This window comes from Notamacropus eugenii, chromosome 7, assembly GCF_028372415.1.
Source record: "Notamacropus eugenii isolate mMacEug1 chromosome 7, mMacEug1.pri_v2, whole genome shotgun sequence".
NCBI classification, from domain to species: Eukaryota; Metazoa; Chordata; class Mammalia; order Diprotodontia; family Macropodidae; genus Notamacropus; species Notamacropus eugenii.
Window position 1 is genome coordinate 32856315 of NC_092878.1, and position 18142 is coordinate 32874456.

Here is an 18142-nt window from a genome sequence, read left to right on the forward strand (position 1 = left end):
TTAGGAAGGAATTAAATCATAACAGTAGTCAGCATTTATATAACACTTTAAGATGTACAAAGAATGGTAAATATTTCATTCATTTTATCCTCACAAAAACCCTGGGAGGCAATTGTTTGCATTTTACTAAAGACAAAGCAGAGGCAGACAAATTAAGTGACTTACCCAAAGTCTCCGAGCTAATCAGGAAGACTCATTTTCCTGAGTTCAAATATGGCTGTGTGACCCTGGGTAAGTCATTTGATCCTGTTTGCCTTGGTTTCCTCATCTATAAGTGATCTGGAGAAGGAAATGGCAAACCACTCTATTATCTTTGCCAACAAAACCCCAAATGGGGATCACGCAGAGTCAGATCTGACTGAAAAATGACTTAACAACAACACAGCAACACTCTTCTGTCTAGTTACCTCCTAATAATGATAATAACTATGCCACAATTATATATACCATATATATACACACATATGTGTGCATATATGTGTATGTAGGTGTGTATATATGTGTATGCACACATACATATTCAAATACACACCAGTAGGTAGGTGCTATTATGATCCCAATTTTAAAGGTGAGGAAACTGAGACACAGGTTAAGTGACTTGCCCAGGATCATACAGGTAAGTGTCTGAGACAAGATTTGAACTCAGGTCTTCCGAATTCCATGTTTAACTCCCTATTCTCTGTACCACTAGCTGCCAGTGAGGGTCCAGCTGAAGCTAGATAACACAAATTTATAGTGAATCCAGTTGGTTTCCCTTGCATTATGAGAAATCATTGAGAAAATGACACAGTCATTTGGAGCTCACAAAGAGGGAGCTGCAATTCTCGATTTCACCACAAGAGGACAGCAGCTGCATCTTATTTGTAGGTAAGAGGAAAGCCACACAAAGTGAACCGGTCAGGCACTGTACATTTGGAGGCCCTGTGGGTCCCTGGGAAGCCTCAGCTGATTTTTGTTTTCAGAGGACCAGAAAAATCACCCTATTTCCAGGTCATCTGTGGTGTGGTGAACCCTAAGATCTAATAGGACTGGATCACAGGTTTTACAGTTGAAATGGAAACTGATATTTGTTTGGTCCTTTAGGTCATCCTGGACCCACCATTCTCTATGTGCCCCTCCAGTTAGCTCTCCATCCTTTCCTCTGCCACTGAGCTCAGAGGATGTGCCAGGGCCACTCTGGACCGAAGCAAACTGCTTCATTAGAGCTACACTAGGAATACAAGAATGAAATGCCTTCATCCTTTCTTCCTCTATGTTGCGTATCAGCTTGCATGTATGAGCTGGAGCTGTTTCCCTAGCATTATTTTAAGTACGTAACAGTGGTGACTTTTACATTTTTCGTCTGTGTAACTTTTCAGCTTTATACTGTATAAGATAATGAAATCCTGCTTCTAAAGCCTAGAAAATGTCCTTTTTTTCTGTTTGCGTTATTATTAAAATTTTGGATAAACTGGATAAGATGACATCTAAAGTCTCATGATTCTGGTCAGACCATGGAAAGGCTCATGTGAGTTGCTCATTTTATACTTGAAGTCTAACCACCATTGTACTTCTGAATTTCCAGATAAAATGACTGTTTGAATGAGAAAGTCAGGGACCTGTGTGTTTTAAGAAGAATGATTGATTTTAACATGGAAGTGATAACCTTCACTTTTTGCCATATCACTAAGTGCCCATACTTATTGGTTACACACCAATGTGAACAAGATTGATCCTGGCAAAATTGTGAAGTGAGCAGAGCTGGTCTACTTTGGTAATTCTCTCACATCTAGACTCTTGAAGACACTTACTTGGCTCTGCCTTTTGGAGTAATTCATTGGCAAGTAACAGTAATTCCCAAATAAATCAGTGGATTATGTTTATTCCTCTGTAGTAGCATTAGCATATATGAGAAATACTTCTGGGAAAAGGGTTTTGATTTGAATAATTTAGGGAAAGTAGATATAGAAGGCCCTATAACCTAACTACTCCTTGGCTTGTGCTAAGTGAGGCAATCTTTCTGGGTCTCAGTGATCCCTTGGGGAAACTGGAATAATCATGTACAACTTTTTGTATTGGAACATTGTTTCCCAGACCATATTTCCCAGAATCCTGGTATTCCAAATGATTCAGAAAGGAGTTCAGGGAGAAAATTTCCAATGTCAGCAATATTTCCAGCCCCCCCTCCCCCCAAAAAATTTGCTATAAAGTGTTGCATGTACTTAAAACTTTTACGTGTGCCATTTTTAAAATGTGAAAAGGGTTTAAGTTTTTTCTTTCTTTCTTTCTTTTTTGTGCTTTAAAATTTCCAACACTTTATCTTTGGAGTTTTGTATTGTATACATTTACCATGACCCTTGTCCAGCATTTCTTGGTTCTCTCCATATATTTCAAGCTGAAAATCTGTGATATAATTAAGTGTGGAAACTCCTGTCCTGCAGAAACAACTGGCAAAATGGGAACATTTTGTATAAATAAATTATTATTCATAATATTCTAATAGAGTAGTAAAAATGATTTTAGTTGCTTGGTTGCCAACGAACTCCTTTCTAAGGGGATATACCCCAATTATCCAAATCAAGGAGAAAGTTTAATGTGAATAATATAAAACAATAGATACTCCCTAGTTCATTTTGGAATGCAGACACAAATTCACTCAGGCTCAAATCCTCTGTGCCCAAGTCTGATTTCACTCCCAGCTCAGGGCTAGTTGGGCAATAGGGCTGAGGCAGGAAGCCCATGTTTTCCCAGATAATCTCCAACAATGAATGCAGACGGATATAGGAGGACTCCAGCTTACCAATGGGTTGTGTTCCCAAAATCCATTTCTAAGTGGTTTGGAACTCAGAATGGATTTTTCCATAAAATCAGTATATAATGTGTGTGGGGGGGGAGGGGGGGGGAGGGTTGGGATGTGGGAGAGGAAGGGGGGATAGAGTTGAGAAAGTACAAAGATAAATGTTTTTTTTTCCTAAATATCAGCAAAAATCAGCATCAGCAGTAGGAAGACCTCTGTCTTCACTAAAACAGAAGTATCTTCATTTAAAACAATGAAGATGACCATGGTAGATACCTATGGTGGTCATACAAATCCTTGTTTCATCCTCTGATAGGTGTTGCAATTCAAAGGATCCCTGGACAAATTTATCTCTTTGCATCTACCAAGGACTCTTTTACGATCTTAATTCATGGGACCTTATTAGAAGAGTGCCTTTGATGTTGCATTTTGATCTAGAGTTTCACATGTTTTTTTCATAATCAACAAATGGCAATCAATGAGATCTTATGTTCCTTAGACAAATTTTGGTTCCTTATGTTTCCTATAGTCAGTCTAGATTGAGTGTTTCGAAAAAATGCGCCCGTTCCCATCTCGTATTTTCATCAAGCGTACTTTTCATAGTATGTAGATCATTCTCACAAAGATTTTATAAAGATGAGAAAACAAGCATTTGGGTCAGTAGTTACTGATGTCTTAATTGCTCTATAAAAATAATACCATTTGTGATACCTCCTCTCTTCCCTAGGTCATTTGGTATTTTCAGTGCTTTCTGATATTTTCAAAAATGATCCCTAGGTTCTTGCAAAATTGTGTTACCAACAACATAAGCCTCTTTTGTGCATACTTTGTTTTGGTGAAACTTGTATTGTTTTCATCTCTGTAGTGTCAATTTTATTTTCTTATAGAGCATGGCAAGGGCTGAATTCTGTGTTTTCATGATCAGCAATGATGAAAATGATTGGCCATAGAAATGTTGACAGATCTGTTCCATTTTTTTGTCTGTTTCTTTTTCTTCTTCCAGTTTCAAACTTTCTACATATTCCTATTCATTGTTCTTCACTGTTTTGTGAAATGATCCTGCTTAGAATTAACACCTGTGCAAGTCACAAATCTTGAAATATTAAAGAAGGGTAATAGTGTAGTTTGTATCCCCGAACCTATTCAATTTGACATTGAGAGGGAGCTAGTTAGAATTGTGATAGGTAGCTGTTCGATATACTGGGTGATACTCTGGACTAGAGTAAGGAAGACCTGAATTCAAATCCTACCTCAGATACTTACTAGCTATGTGACCCTGGGCAACTCACTAAACTACTCTCAGCCTCAGTTTTCTGACTTGTTAAATGAGGATAATAATGGTTTCTATTACATTGGCTTGAAATGAGGATCCCATGACATAGCATATATAAAGTGCATGGCAGACCTTAAAATGCTATATAAATGTTAGCTGCTATTATTATTAGTTAGAGCAAGTCAGCTTGGAATGAACACTATTTCATATCTGCATAAATCCCTCACTTAGTGCATATTCATTCAGTGTTCATTATTTTGACAGGCATCGATCAAGCTCATATTACATGTAAAACTATCTGCTAGGTGTTGAGTATTCATTTAAAAAATGACATACTCTCTTTGCTCAATGAATTTATAGCCTAAGCGGGAGGGGATAACCTGGAGGTGAATAAATACAATGCAGAGTAAACGTGCAAAGGAGGTAACTATTTGAAGTATTTTGACAAGATCACTTTCAACTGGGAGGATCAAGAAAGTTGATACCTGTACTGATTCTATAAGAGAAAGGAGGAGGAAAGAATTTAAATAGGTGGAAATGAGAAGGCAGCGTATGCCAAAACTGTCTGCATTTGTGTGCAAGATAACCCCAGCTCCCTTCCATCTACTTGGGTTGGTATAATCCTTCTCTGTTTGGGAGGTAACAGTAGTAACCCTAGGATTGGTGGAAAACCACATGCAGGTTTGTTTACATGATCTTTTAGGGGGAGATTTGTTCATTAGGAAATGCACAGACAAACTTACTTCTTAGATCAAATTGGTACAAATGCCTTGAGTTCCATAGCTCAGGAAGAAAGTTATTGGAGTAGGCTGAAGAGATTTGAAAGATCACAAGCTTGGCCCCAGCGTTATAAAATTAATCCTTGCCCCTAAGTTGTAGTGTTCCTTGGGACTCTAGTGTGAGAAGGAGGGAGTGCACAGGGGAGATGCCAGTGTATTAACCAAGGCACTAAAATTAATTGTATAGTAGTGTAGAGAGCCTGCAAGTCAAGAGACCTCAGTTCAAGTGCTCATTTAGCCATTAACTAGGTGGGTCATACTAGTCCAATTATTTAATATCTCTGTATCTTTTTGCTCCTGTATAAAGTAGCAACAGTTCTTATGTACCTACATCATACTCTTGTCACAGGGTGTACAGGATATTCAGGGAGGACAGACACCTCTGAGGTGAGGGATTGTCAAACCCTTTTCAGGGCTGCTTATCCACCTCTGGTATCCACCTCTTACCCAACTCTCACGTGCAGCTTCCATGACTCTGTGTTGACCACACTGGTCTGAGAGCCAGAAGCCAGAGGGAGGCTCTTCTGAATCCCTGAGTTCCTAATTTTTGTCTTCTGATCTTGTTGCTTGATAGGGTGCCTTACTGAGTGGCAGGTGCTCAAGGAAATTGAGAATGTCATTCCATCAGTCAGCCAGCAGGCATTTACTAAGTACATACTACTGTTCTGAGGAATACAAAGAAAAAATTAAAAAGCAGTCCCTAACATAAAAAAGTTCACATTTTTATGGGGGAGATAAACATGTACACAAATGGGTACCTACAGGATACAGAACATATGGAATTAATCATTGAGGGGGGAGACATTAGCAGTTGGGGAGGTCAGGTAAGTAGGGAAGTTATTTGCTAGATGAACCTGAAAAAGAACAAAGCCAATCATATGAACAGATTTGGCTCAGCCTAGGTAAAGGAATGATGCTTACTGTAAGGTTAAAATGACCTTAGAGTATTAGGACTTTCTGGTTCTAATCATAATTAAGTTTTATCATTCCAGTAGTGGTTCTCCTTTGGTACTCTGTTAACATCATCCTTCTCCTGGGCCTTTTCACAGAGATTGTGACTGATATAGCTACCAGATGCTAGACCTGTTGAAGCCTGTGAAAGGCAATCTACCAGTTTTCTGGTGATTTTTGAAGATTTTTGATTGTTTATCAACAAGTCATATTGTCTCTTAAGGCGAGCAACCAACATTAACTTCCCAAATATCAGCAATAGACAGGAGAATTGGGGCAAATCTTTTGCTGAAAATGAGCATAAGATATCTGCCCCTGGAACCTAACTGTGGAGTTTCTCTATCTTCTCCCCTGCCTCTTTTTAATTTCAATCCACAGTGAATCATGAGAAGGACCGTTTGCTGAGGGCCATTCAAACTCTGAATAGTAGCTGGTCACTGAAGTGTGCAAAAATGTGGCAGTGCTAAAGGTGCTATTGTCTTAAAATAAGGGAAGAATAAGGCCAAGCAGTTGTCCTGACGGTAAATGATACTTTATAATCATATTAGAAGGATTTCTGTGTGTATGCGTTCAGCAGAATGTTTGGCAGTTAGCTTCCATTTAACTAGATTTATATATAGCACACAGGAGTCTTTTAAGTGCCTTCGTTTTTTTTATGGGACAAGCTTTGGTGCCGAGGGGTCTGGTCTAGGGACAAGCAGAGACTCCCTGCATTTAAGAGAGTGGTCAAGTTATCCATCTCAAGGTCCATGATTACAATAGGATCTATGGCAATGTCCCAAATGCAGCTTATCTAGACCAGTCCTCCTGACTTCCCTCAAACCTGGCCTGTAGCCTGGGACAAGCCAGGCAGACTCTCTGGGACTCAGTGACCCTATTTGGTGAATGGGAATAGTGCCATGCAACCTGATCTCCTTGAGAAGTTGCCAGTAAAAATGACTGGCAAACACAAAGGAAAACAGGAAAATGTCATACAAATACTTGCTGTTATTATTAGTAATATTTGCATAGCTTTTCCTCTGAGGCTTCACACAGTGCTTTGTTCTTCCATTCTCTAATGCCATTTTCAAGTAATATTTCTGTATCATAATCATCTTTGTGTTTAATCCTCTACAGTTCTTTAGAAGATTCCCTCTCATTCCAAGCTGAAATTTCCCTTGGCATCATCCACAGTCAGTTTTTAGTACCTGCTAAGCCCCAGGAGTCATCCTGCCATCTTTCTGGCATGATGGTTGTGTCAACATGCTTCCAGGAAGGATTTTCTAAACTTTGTATCTCTTTCAATTGCTAGCATACAATAAGTGCTTAATATATTACACCATAAAACGGTAAGAGCCAGATGACCACTTGTCAGGGGTAAAAAAGGCAGTAATGTGGAAGAGACTACTTTGATTGGGTCATGAAATGGCACTGTTGGCCCCTGACAACTTGATAGGTTGTATGGATGTAGGGAGTATGGGAGTCTACTGGAGGAGAAAGGGTAGAATAAAGCTTATCATGGATGATGAGAAGACATATAGCATTTGTATATGCCCATGATATTCCTAAGGCAGATGTATGTCTTCTCAACTTGGGCAGGGGCTCAGACTGTAAATGCCAGCCATTCCCAGTGGCTAGCATGTTATTATTGTGCAGCATTTTAGTTGTGTCCAATTTTCATAGCTTCATTTGGGGTTCCCTTGCCAAAGATATTGGAGTGGTTTACCATTTCCTTCTCCAGTTCATTTTGAAGATGAGGAAACTGAGGCAAACAGGGTTAAGTGACTTGCCCAGGATCACACAACTAGTAAGTGCCTGATGCCAGATTTGAACTCAGGAAGATGAGTCTTCCTGACTCCAGGCCTGGCACTTTATCTACTGTACCACCCAGCTGCCTTTGGGTAGTATAGACTTTTGCTAATTGTGGGTCGTTACTTAGTGTTACTTACTGATTAGAGTTATATTACTGGGAAATACTGCTCCTCTCAGGAAGATAAGTCAAATAGATGATCTTCAAGGGTCCAGCACTGCCAGGAGTGGCTGGAAAATAAATGAAAAGTGATTGGCCTAAGGTATAGTTAAAGAGTGATGGAAAGAGGAATGCTTTCTCTGAATATGGGTTTGGAGAAGAACTCTTGCCTAAGGAACCACGGTTGCTGACATGTTCTATACAAAACTTTTTTTAGCTTTGAACCATATGAAAGCTCTTGTGTGAGAAGGAAGGATTATGTTTTGGTTGTTTCTATCACGTTTGCATACTTGGGCTCCGCTCATTGGCAGTGTGTCACCTTTGAATCAGAAGGACAGCAACATATATCAGTGGGTAGCAAAATCAATGACTTGGTCTTCTTTAATGTATAGGTGGCAAGTGTTTATCACATAGGTGCCATATCTGTATGTGTGTAGGAGAAACAGCATTGGAACCAAAGTCAAAGAATTGGAATTATAATCCTGGTTTTGCCATGGGCTGGAGGTGGGCCTTAGGCAAGTGGTTTAGCTTTCTCTGCATCTGTTTTCTCATCGGTAAGATGGAAATAATACAGTCCTACCAACTCCTATTGAATTGTAGTGAAGATGCAACGAGAATGTATATGACAGTGCTCTGAAAAGCATGCTACTATCCATTCGTTTTTCAGCTGTTGTCCAATTCTTCATGACGTCATTTAGGGTTTTCTTGCAAACATACTGGAGTGGTTTGCCATTTCCTTCTCCAACACATTTGACCAATAAAGAAACTGAGGCAAACAGAGTTAAGTGACTTGCCCAGAGTCACACAGCTAGAAAAGTGTCTTAGGTCAGATTTGATCTTAGGAAGAACAATGTTCCTGACTCCAGACCAACACTCTTACCTACTGTGCCACCCTGCTCTAAAAAGTACACATTACTATACAAAAGCCAATGAATTAGAATAAAATGATAAGTGAATGTTAGGGATAAAAATTATCCTAGAGTACTCCATCTACCTTATTTTACTGATGGACAAATTGAGGCTTAGGAAAGTTAAGTGATTTGACTAATGTCACATGAATAGTTGGTGGCAGGTTGAGGACTAGAATGCAGAATGTGAGAGCTGATGGGACCAACCCCACCTGGTTTCAACAATTGGGAAACTGAGGCTCAGCACTTACCCAAGGTAATAGTTATTTAGTAGCAGCTTGTCTTACTCCACATCCAATATATTTTCTGTTCTTTTGCACCATGAAGCACATAAGGCAGCTAAATGGAATACTGGAAAGAGCACTGGGTTCTGAACCAGGAAGGTATCTTTGTGAGTTCAAATCCGTTCTTAGAAACCTTTTTGCTGTGTGACCCTGAGCAAGTCACCACCCTGTTTGCCTTAGTTTCCTCATCTATAAAATGAGCTGGAGAAGGAAATGGCAAATCACTCCAGTATCTTTGCCAAGAAAATCTCAAACGGAGTCACAGAGAGTCAGACTGAAAAAAGACTGAAAAATGACTTAATAACATAGCACATATAAACTTGGGGCTCCCTCTCAACCCTGACTTAAAGGTCCAGAAGGTGCCTGTAGGTTGCTTTTCAGAGTCTAGGGGTAGCCCTAAGGTGTTGGGGCTGTTTTCTAATGCTATGGCTTATGAGCACTACTGTTATGTTTCTTACCATGATGATCAGTTGTTATTAATTAACCCTTTTAGAAAAAGGGTTTTCTTTTACAAAGGTAGTAGATAGTAAGAACAGTTGGTAGAAAACAGCCTTCCCCCAAAGTCTGCGATACACTTTTCCATCACTACATACAGAGTCCAGGATAAAAAGCAGATTCAGACTCTAGAACACATGGCAAAGGAGTAACTCATAGTTCCTGAAAATTCTGTAATTCTGAAGGTGATTCCTTTAGGTGAAGTATAGTTTTTCTGCTGGAATCTTTGTAGACCTTTGAATCTATTTCCTCATCATGTTCAGTCTTGCCCTTGACTTTCAACACAGACGTTGTCACCAGCCAATCCTGGGGCACTTCTAGGATGTTGATGGTAAGTGGTAAGGTGGAAAATCTAAAATCTTTGGGCCTTTTGCAGCTTGAAGGGGGGTCCTCCTTCAGCTGGGGTGGGAGGAGACCTAGGCCACAGATGAAATGTTCTTCTCCCTCCAAGTCCAAGTGATTCCTTTTTATCTCTTCCTCTTCTTCCTTGTCATATATTCAAGTATTCAGGTTCTAAAGTAACTCTCTGGTAGTATGTAGGTCCCACAAGGTGTTGCCAAGTCCCTCATTCAAATAGAACCATCTTCTCGTAGCATCTAGTTGAAATGTCTTTGATTTAAGGAGGTGTCCAGTCCTTATTCACACCTAGCTCTGGTTGACTGATTCTATGAAAAAGTGTTGTCATTATCATTAGATCTCCTAATTTCCATCCAGATTCTTTTTCCATCATGCCATTGTGTTTTGTTTTGTTTTTTTTTAATTCTAAAAGCTCGAAAGAATGTTAGAAGTTCATCTAGCCCAGTTAGGCTAGTTGACAGGAAAATTAGCAACTTATATTTGTATGGTGCTTAAGGCATACAAAGGGATCTCATTACCTTGAGGTATGTAGTTTAAATCTATCCTTATTTTATATATAAGGAAACTGAGAGTTACATAACAATTGGCTTTCTCATTCCCATAGCTAATTCATATGTTGAATCCCAGAATTGAAAGGGACATACAGGCCATCTCAATTCTGTCCACAATTTCTCTGACAGGTAGTAATATAGCCTCAATTTGAAGACCTCTATGAAAAGGAATTTCCTTTATGCCAAAAGAGATATGGAACTGTGTATACCTTTTGTCTCAGCAATACCATTATTTACTTTGTTTCCCAAGGTGATCAGGGAAAAAGGAAAAGAACCTATGTTTCCAAATATTTATAGCAGCTCTCTTTGTAGTGGCAAAGAACTGGAAATTGAGGGGATGCCCAGCAGTTGGGGAATGGCTAAACAAGTTGTGGTTTATGATTGTGACGGAATACTACTGTACTGTAAGAAATGATGAGAGGTTGATTTTTAGAAAAACATAGAAAGATTTCAGTGAACAGAAGCAAGAGAATGTTGTACACAGAAACAGCAATAGTTGTTCGAAGAATAACTGTGAATGACGAAAGTTATTCTGAGTATTACAGATACTCAAATCAACTACAAAAGACCTCTATGAAGAAAGATACTAACCACCTCCAGAGAAAGAACTCATAAATGATTCTGCATAGTTAGATTTTACATATCTATATATCTATATATGCGTGTGTGTGTACATATATATGAATTTATTTGTACGTGTATATGTACATACATACATATGCATATATGTAGATAGGTAGATAGATAAAAGGGTGACTTTCTTTAGTGTGTGGTAGGGAGGGAGGGCAGGAGACAGTCCTGAACTTTAAAATGTAACAAAATAATTTAATTAAAAAAAATTCTCCTGCATTTTGAAGCAGGACTACTTTTGGATGGTTCTGAATGTCAGAAATTTTTCTTTTATATCAAATTAAAATATGGAGAAAAGAGAGCAAAGCCCTGGGAGAGCAGAGTTTTCCCTGCTGGTTTCTTGCCTCTGAAACATTTGTCTCTTAATGACTCATCAGGGCATTTCCTTGTGATGACATTATGTCCTTTTTGTCCTTTAAAAGGACAAAGTTGTGTCCTTTTAACTAGCTTCCTAAAATACCTGGCATTACCCTATGCCTAGGCCACTGCTTTATTAGTATTCTTGGTGTGATGGTAGTGACAAGGATGAAATGTTTAACAGAAGTCAGGAAATGGTTTGGTTTTCCCTCCTGCCTCCCAAGTTGGGCTTTGCTAAAGCAGCTCTATGGTAGGGTCTAAGCATGCAAAAGGCCAGATTGGCTTCAGGTATAGGCACCCTAGGCTGCTGTCTACATGGTGCCATTGAGGGATGTTGAACCACTCATCTCACTGAAAGCTTCTCCCTTATTCTGTGTCGGAAATTTTTATTATTCCTTGTAGGCTTTTTAAAGAAGTGAATTTTAGCCTGGTTAAAGCTTTGAGTTAAGTAGGAGGAGCTATCACATCTATTAGTCAACACATCAGAAGAAATGTGCCTTTTTAGTTAAAAATATGCTACTGCATAATGTCACAACAGAGAGCAGGTTTCTGAGAGTTATGTTGTTGCTAAGTTTGGATGGAAAGAAAGACACTGAAAACATAGGATACCCTCTGGCTGATGATGTGACTCAGTGGGATTGATACAGCATCCTTGAAGATCTGATGCCAGAGGGAGCAGGGTTCTTACAATGGTACTCAAGGGAGGAATAGCTGGTTTTAGAGTTTTTCCCAGCTAGCCAGCCCTGTGAAAGACAGCTTGGCCTCTGCTTAGGGCCTCTGCTTATACTTTAGATTGGTCTTTTCCTATTATGGGTCCTCAGTGGGAGGTGAATGTTTCCATTATCTACTAGGTTACAGTGGGAATAAATGAGATGATAATTAAAAGTGTCCCAATTGAAAGGTCCAGGTCATAGGACCCTAGAACTAGAGCTGGGAAGGACCTCAGATTGAATATTGTCATGCAGCATCCTAGTGTAATGATAAGAGCACTGGATTCAGAGGCAACTGCCCTACCTTCTAGTCTGGATCTGCCATTTACTGTCTGCTTAACCCTTTGGCAAGTTATTTAACTTCCCTGAGCCTCAGTACCCTTAGCTGTAAAATAGGGATTACGATACCTACCTTGCTTACCTCCCGGGGTTATCATGATGATTCATTGAGACAGTGTATGTCAAACCATCTGAAAACTGCAAATATAAAGAAAGTTATTGTATGAATGGTCTCTCAATCTCAAACCCCTGAATTGAAAGAAAGTACTGGTATATTGGGCCACCAATGAATTACTTGCCTTCAATTCAAACAATCACTTTCTCTCCAAATACATGCCCTAGTTCTACTGAAATGTTTTGGATAGATATATCACACACACACGTGTGTGTGTATGCTTATGTATTTTATTTATTATATCTAGCTATCTACAACAACAACAAATCTGTATACAGTAATTTTTATTTTGGTGGATCATTATCAGCTTTCTTATGTAGCAGTATTTATAAATGTGACCTTATTCAATGCCACTCCAGTTCAATTCAGCAGATGTCTATTAAGTGCCTAATAGGTACTGAGGATACAAATGTAGTCCTGCATATATGTAGATAGATAGATAGATAAAAGGGTGACTTTCTTTAGTGTGTGGTAGGGAGGGAGGGCAGGAGACTGTCCTGAACTTTAAAATGTAACAAAATAATTTAATTAAAAAAAATTCATTTTTTTTTGGAAGAATATGACATACACACACAGATGCTAAGTATTTAAAAGCTTGTGCAAACTAATTTCGGGAAGGAAGGAGCTCTAACAGAGCTTGGGGTTGGTTTGTTTTTTTTTTTACTTTCAGGTTTGCATAGCTCTTTAAATATGTATTTCCTCATTTGATCTTTATAACAGCTTTGTGTGGTGGGTGCAATCACTAGGTGCAATTTTACAAATGAGAAAACTGAGGAAGTGGAAGAGAGGGGAAAGCTGAATCAGAGCTACATAGGTATCGAGTATCTAGGGCAGGATTGGAACTCAGGTCTTCCTGTTTCAAAGTTCAGTTCAGCATTTTGTACATTGTGCCATCACATCTAGTTAACAACTGGATGGTTGAGGAAAGGCCTTAAATGGGAGATATTATTTCTGTGATATTTTGAAGGAAGTTAGGAATTCCAAGAGGCACAGGCGAGGAGAGAGTACATTCCAAACATGGAAGGTGTCAACAGGCAATCCCTGTCACAAGACAACGTGAAAAGAAAATGAACATGCATGTGTAACCCATAGGGTTCCCAGTCTTTACAGAAGTTTACATTTTTACAAAAACAGGACAAAGGGAGGAGGGGACACCAGGAAAGAGAATGACATGAAAGGGAGAACAGCAAAGGTGGAAAAAGACAAAACCACTCCCCATGAGGAGGAGCAAGGTGGGCAAAAAACCTCAGTCTTTTCCCTTGGGAACTGCTAGACTTTGAAGATAGGAGGATCTGTTTATCTGTAAAGGACCCCAGCTGCACAAGCATTATCCCAGCCTGGCACAGACTGGCTGGCGCCTGTCTTGACTCTCAAGGACACAAGGAGTCCAGTTTGGGGTGCAACAACAAATTACGTAAGCTCAGGGGAAGCTTCAGGCTTGACACATTCAGAGCCTCCTGCATGTTCTGGGTTCAGTATTTCTGGAAAATATGGCAACTCAAAAAGACAAGTTCAGAGACCCCTTAACAGGGGCCATCTGTGCAAAGAGAAGGAGGCAGGAGATGGAATGTTATATACCAGGACCAGGTAGAAGGCCAGTTTGACTGTAATGGAGAATTCATGAAAGAAAGCAATATAAAATAAAACTAGAAAGGTAGTTGGGAGTCTCTGGAAGCCTCTAAAATGCTAGACTGAACATTTTGTGTTAAAGAATTAGATTCATTCCTTTTTTTCCTTTTGTCTTTATAGGTATATTTAATTTTATTGAACTCTTGTGGAAGAGAAATAACCTGAGAACTATGAACTTGTCAGTCTCTTAGTAGAACCATTTTGGCTTGTCTGTCATCAAAATCTCCCTTCCATTTGGCAGGAAAGAGGTTGGGGATCCTTACTACCATGAGAAAATAAATTTATTTTTAGTATCAGTTTTACCCTCACTCAGAACGAGTCTTGTAAAAAGCTTAAAGGATAAGGGGGAATTAAAAACCTCGGAAAGTTTCTCAGCATCTCCATAAAGGGCAGAGCCAATGACTTTAAGCAAATGGCATGAAGAGTGACTGAGTTACCTCTGATGTCATAGCCAGTTCCATCACCCAAGTGTCTCTCCCTGTTTTGAATCATGGGTTTCAAACATCCCCAAAAGCTTTCCCCCTGGTAATTCCAAAGCTCTTAACAAATCAATCCTAGGGAGAAATAAACAAATATGTAGAAGAGCAACAGGATATTTAGAGCATGGTTTTAATTAAAATTTTCATGTTTCCCTCTTGATGTCTTGTATGACCCATTAAATATATTGTTTAAATTCTCCATAAAAGTAAGTAATAATTGCATGCTAATCATCATTGTTTCCTCATTGTCCTTATTGTCAGGATCTCAAAACTCCCTAAAGAGGAGGGAGTTCAGAAGGCACTGAGACAGTCTTTCCTGATTTTGTGACACAGATCCATTGTAGCAAGCCCTTTTGGTGTTCCCTGTGCACAAACCCTGAGATAGCTTGTCTTCATAGTTCAGCACATAAGAAGACCCCTCCAGGGGAACATACGGAAGAAATATTCCCAAAGACACAAAAGACAAAACACTCAGGGATATCCAATCCCATACTCCTCCTAATGCCCCCACCTACTCCTTTCTTCTTCCTAAAAGCACTGCAGTGTTTGGCATGGGATATACTGTACGGTGATAGTCATCTTTCAAACACCAACAATGCAAATTTTGCTGCTTCTTGCTCCTGTGTACTGGTTTCAAGAAACTCTAGTTTTGATAAGGGCTTAGTGTATCCTTCAAGGATATTGAATTGCAGTTGCTGACTTTTCTCCCCTCTAGCTCAGTTGCACTATTTTTTTTTGCTGTGCTAACACTAATCCCCTTTTTAAAAAATCCTGTCATCCTTGTCTGTCTCTCTCCCTCTCTCCTTCTCCTCCTTTTCCTCTCCCCTCTTAATCCCTTCCTCCTTCCCTTCCCTCCCAACACATACACCCAAAATATATGTACATCTAGATATACATCTACATATAGATATCTATTTATCTGAAGCTTTAAAATATCACTTTCTTCTGTACTTAACAATATATAATGATTGGATCATGTAGGATCCTGTAAAAAAAAGTTACAAAATGTGAAACACTTACCAGTCTTAAAAAGCTGTACTACCTGTTAGCCTGCCCAAAGTGAATGTTGCATAGAAAACTCAATAAGTTTATTTAGCCATTCTGAGTTGTGATTAGTCTCAGGCAGTCTATCTAAACAGTTACCTGAAGCATTGCCAGCTCTCATTTATCATTCAGTAGATCCAGGGGAGCAGATGGTATGATGGAGGGTCATTGCAGCTCTATAGTATAGAGATGATGCCGAGCAAGCATTAGTGGAAGGAATTTAGCATGTTTAGCCTGGAGGAGAGCAGTCAGTCTTGAAGTATTTGAAGGGAAATCAAATGGAAAGGGGATTAGAATGTTCCCTTTGGCTTTCATAGGCAGAACTGGTAGCAATAATTAACCAGTGTAAGAGAGGCAAATTTTGGCTCAACATAAGGAATAACTTTCTTATACAATCAGGGTTATTCAGAAGTGGATAAAAAAATGGGTTCTTCTTTTCTAGAGATTTTAAAAGCAGACTTTGGGTGATTAGTTGTGGGAATGTTAGAGAGGAGATTCTTTGTTTATGTGTAGTTTGGACCACATGTGATTCTCAATTTGTTGATTACCTGGGTTCATTTACCTTTCTGTTACTTCCTGACATATTCTCTTGTTAAATGAGAAAAGTGCCAACTTTGTGCCTCTTTTTTTTTCCTTTGGAGAGAATGTTCCCCATCCCAGGGCATCCACAGGAATCCCAAGGTCATAGATCTAGGAGAGATCATCAGAGGCATTCTAGACCAGTTCCCTCCTTATACTCAAGGAACCTAAGGCCAAGGGAGGTTGTGACTTGCCCTAAGTCATACAGGTAGCAAATATCAGGAGTAGGATTTGAATCCAAGTCTTCTGACTCTAAAGCCTCAGGAGGTAGGATCAGGGTCCTCAACCATCAAACAGAATGGACAAGTCTCTCCATAGTTCTTCTAATCTGAGTTACCATTCCTGGTATCTTTGTTCTTCTAATGCCCCACAGTAGTTATGATCTGCTTATCAGACCTTACTCATTCTTGCAGATCATAATACTTTACTTTGAGGGAACTAGATGGTGCAGTGTCTAGAGCACCAGTGCAGGAGTCAGGAGGACCTGAGTTCAAATCTTACCTCAGACACTTGACACTCACTTAGCTGTGTGACCTTGGGCAAGTCACTTAACCCCAACTGCCTCGTTCTGGGTCATCTCCAGTCATCCTGATGAATATCTGGTCACTGGATCCAGATGGCTTTGGAGAAGTGAGGCTGGTGACCTGCACAGCCCTCCCTCACTCAAAACAAAGTCAAGTGCAAGTCATGTCATCGTTTCTCTGATGGCGTGGTCCTCTTCAACAATGAAAGATGAATGCACACAACACTTTACTTTAGTTAGGTACTGCCAATTAAGTACTCCCCCACATCAGGTTCAGCAGAGCTACATTGGGACTCATTCCTGGATAGATAGGAATCACATTGTAACTCTTGTATCAGAGGGCTCTCACAGCAAAAAAGAACTCAGGGTCACTTTGGGTAATCTCTCTCTCTCTCTCTCTCTCTCTCTCTCTCTCTCTCTCTCTCTCTCTCTCTCTCTCTCTCTCTCTTCTCTCTGTCTCACACACGCACACATACACACACACACACACACACACACACACACACACACACACACACACACACACACACACACACACACACACACACATACACACACACCAATCTGGAAAATTACTGATGCTGCCCAGTGTGCTAACACCAACTCCCTTGACAAGCATATAGTTCACAAAGTTAAAAAAGGAAAGTTTTATTGAAAGGTGGAAGAAAAAAAAAGTAGAATTCCCAGTAGAGTTCTTGGAATATGAAGCCCCCCTCGAATGAACAAACCAGCTGTCCGAAACACCTCTGGTGTGTGACTCTTAGGCCATCGGCTCCCAACAAGAACCTCCAGTCATTCCCAAGGGCATTGTAAAATTTTAGACATTGATCTCTAAAATAGCTTTTCTTGTAGTCAGATGTAGGCAACTCCCAGCAAGTGGTATCAGGCAGCACTCAATGGCAATGCCAAGATTTTTCCTAGAGCAAATTTTTTTTTCTATCCTCAGATGTCTGCAAAGGGGAATGCCTGTAGGGTCTCCCTGCCTGGTAGGAAGTGCAGCTTTTCTTTGCATCCCTGCTGAATGGTAACAGGACCAAATTATGGACTTCCCTTCCTTGTGGCTACTCACCCTGTTCTCACAAAAGTTTCCCAGAGAGCAGGACCATGCCACTCTCTTGTCTCCAAGAGAGAAGTCATGTCATCTAAGAAGAGGTTCAGGTATGATGACTACAGATTTCTATGTATTTTCTCCTTTAGATACCTGAAGGGAAGTTTCCCATCCAGTGGAACATTCCTTATTTGGTCCAGGAGTTGGCAAAGCAACTTAAATTTCTCCTGAATGCTCTCTTTTAAAAGAGGCAGTAGGACATATTGGAAGTAAACTGGACCCAGAATCAGGAAGACCTGGGTTCCCATGCTGCCTCTGACATCTCCTGACTGTGGAACCTTGTGTGAAACACTTAACTTTTCAGTGC

The 18142-nt window shown here is 39.8% G+C and overlaps 1 long non-coding RNA gene and 1 pseudogene across 1 annotated transcript; one reads left to right on the forward strand and one right to left on the reverse strand.

The window, feature by feature from the left end:
* The window catches only part of LOC140513793 (uncharacterized), a 66343-nt pseudogene that overhangs the window by 14009 nt on the left and 34192 nt on the right, over positions 1 to 18142 (forward strand).
* LOC140513851 (uncharacterized) lies at positions 5452 to 17132 on the reverse strand. Its single transcript, XR_011970392.1, has 2 exons — positions 14540 to 17132; positions 5452 to 12496 (listed from the first exon to the last, which is right to left on the reverse strand). It is a non-coding gene; the product is annotated as an uncharacterized lncRNA (long non-coding RNA).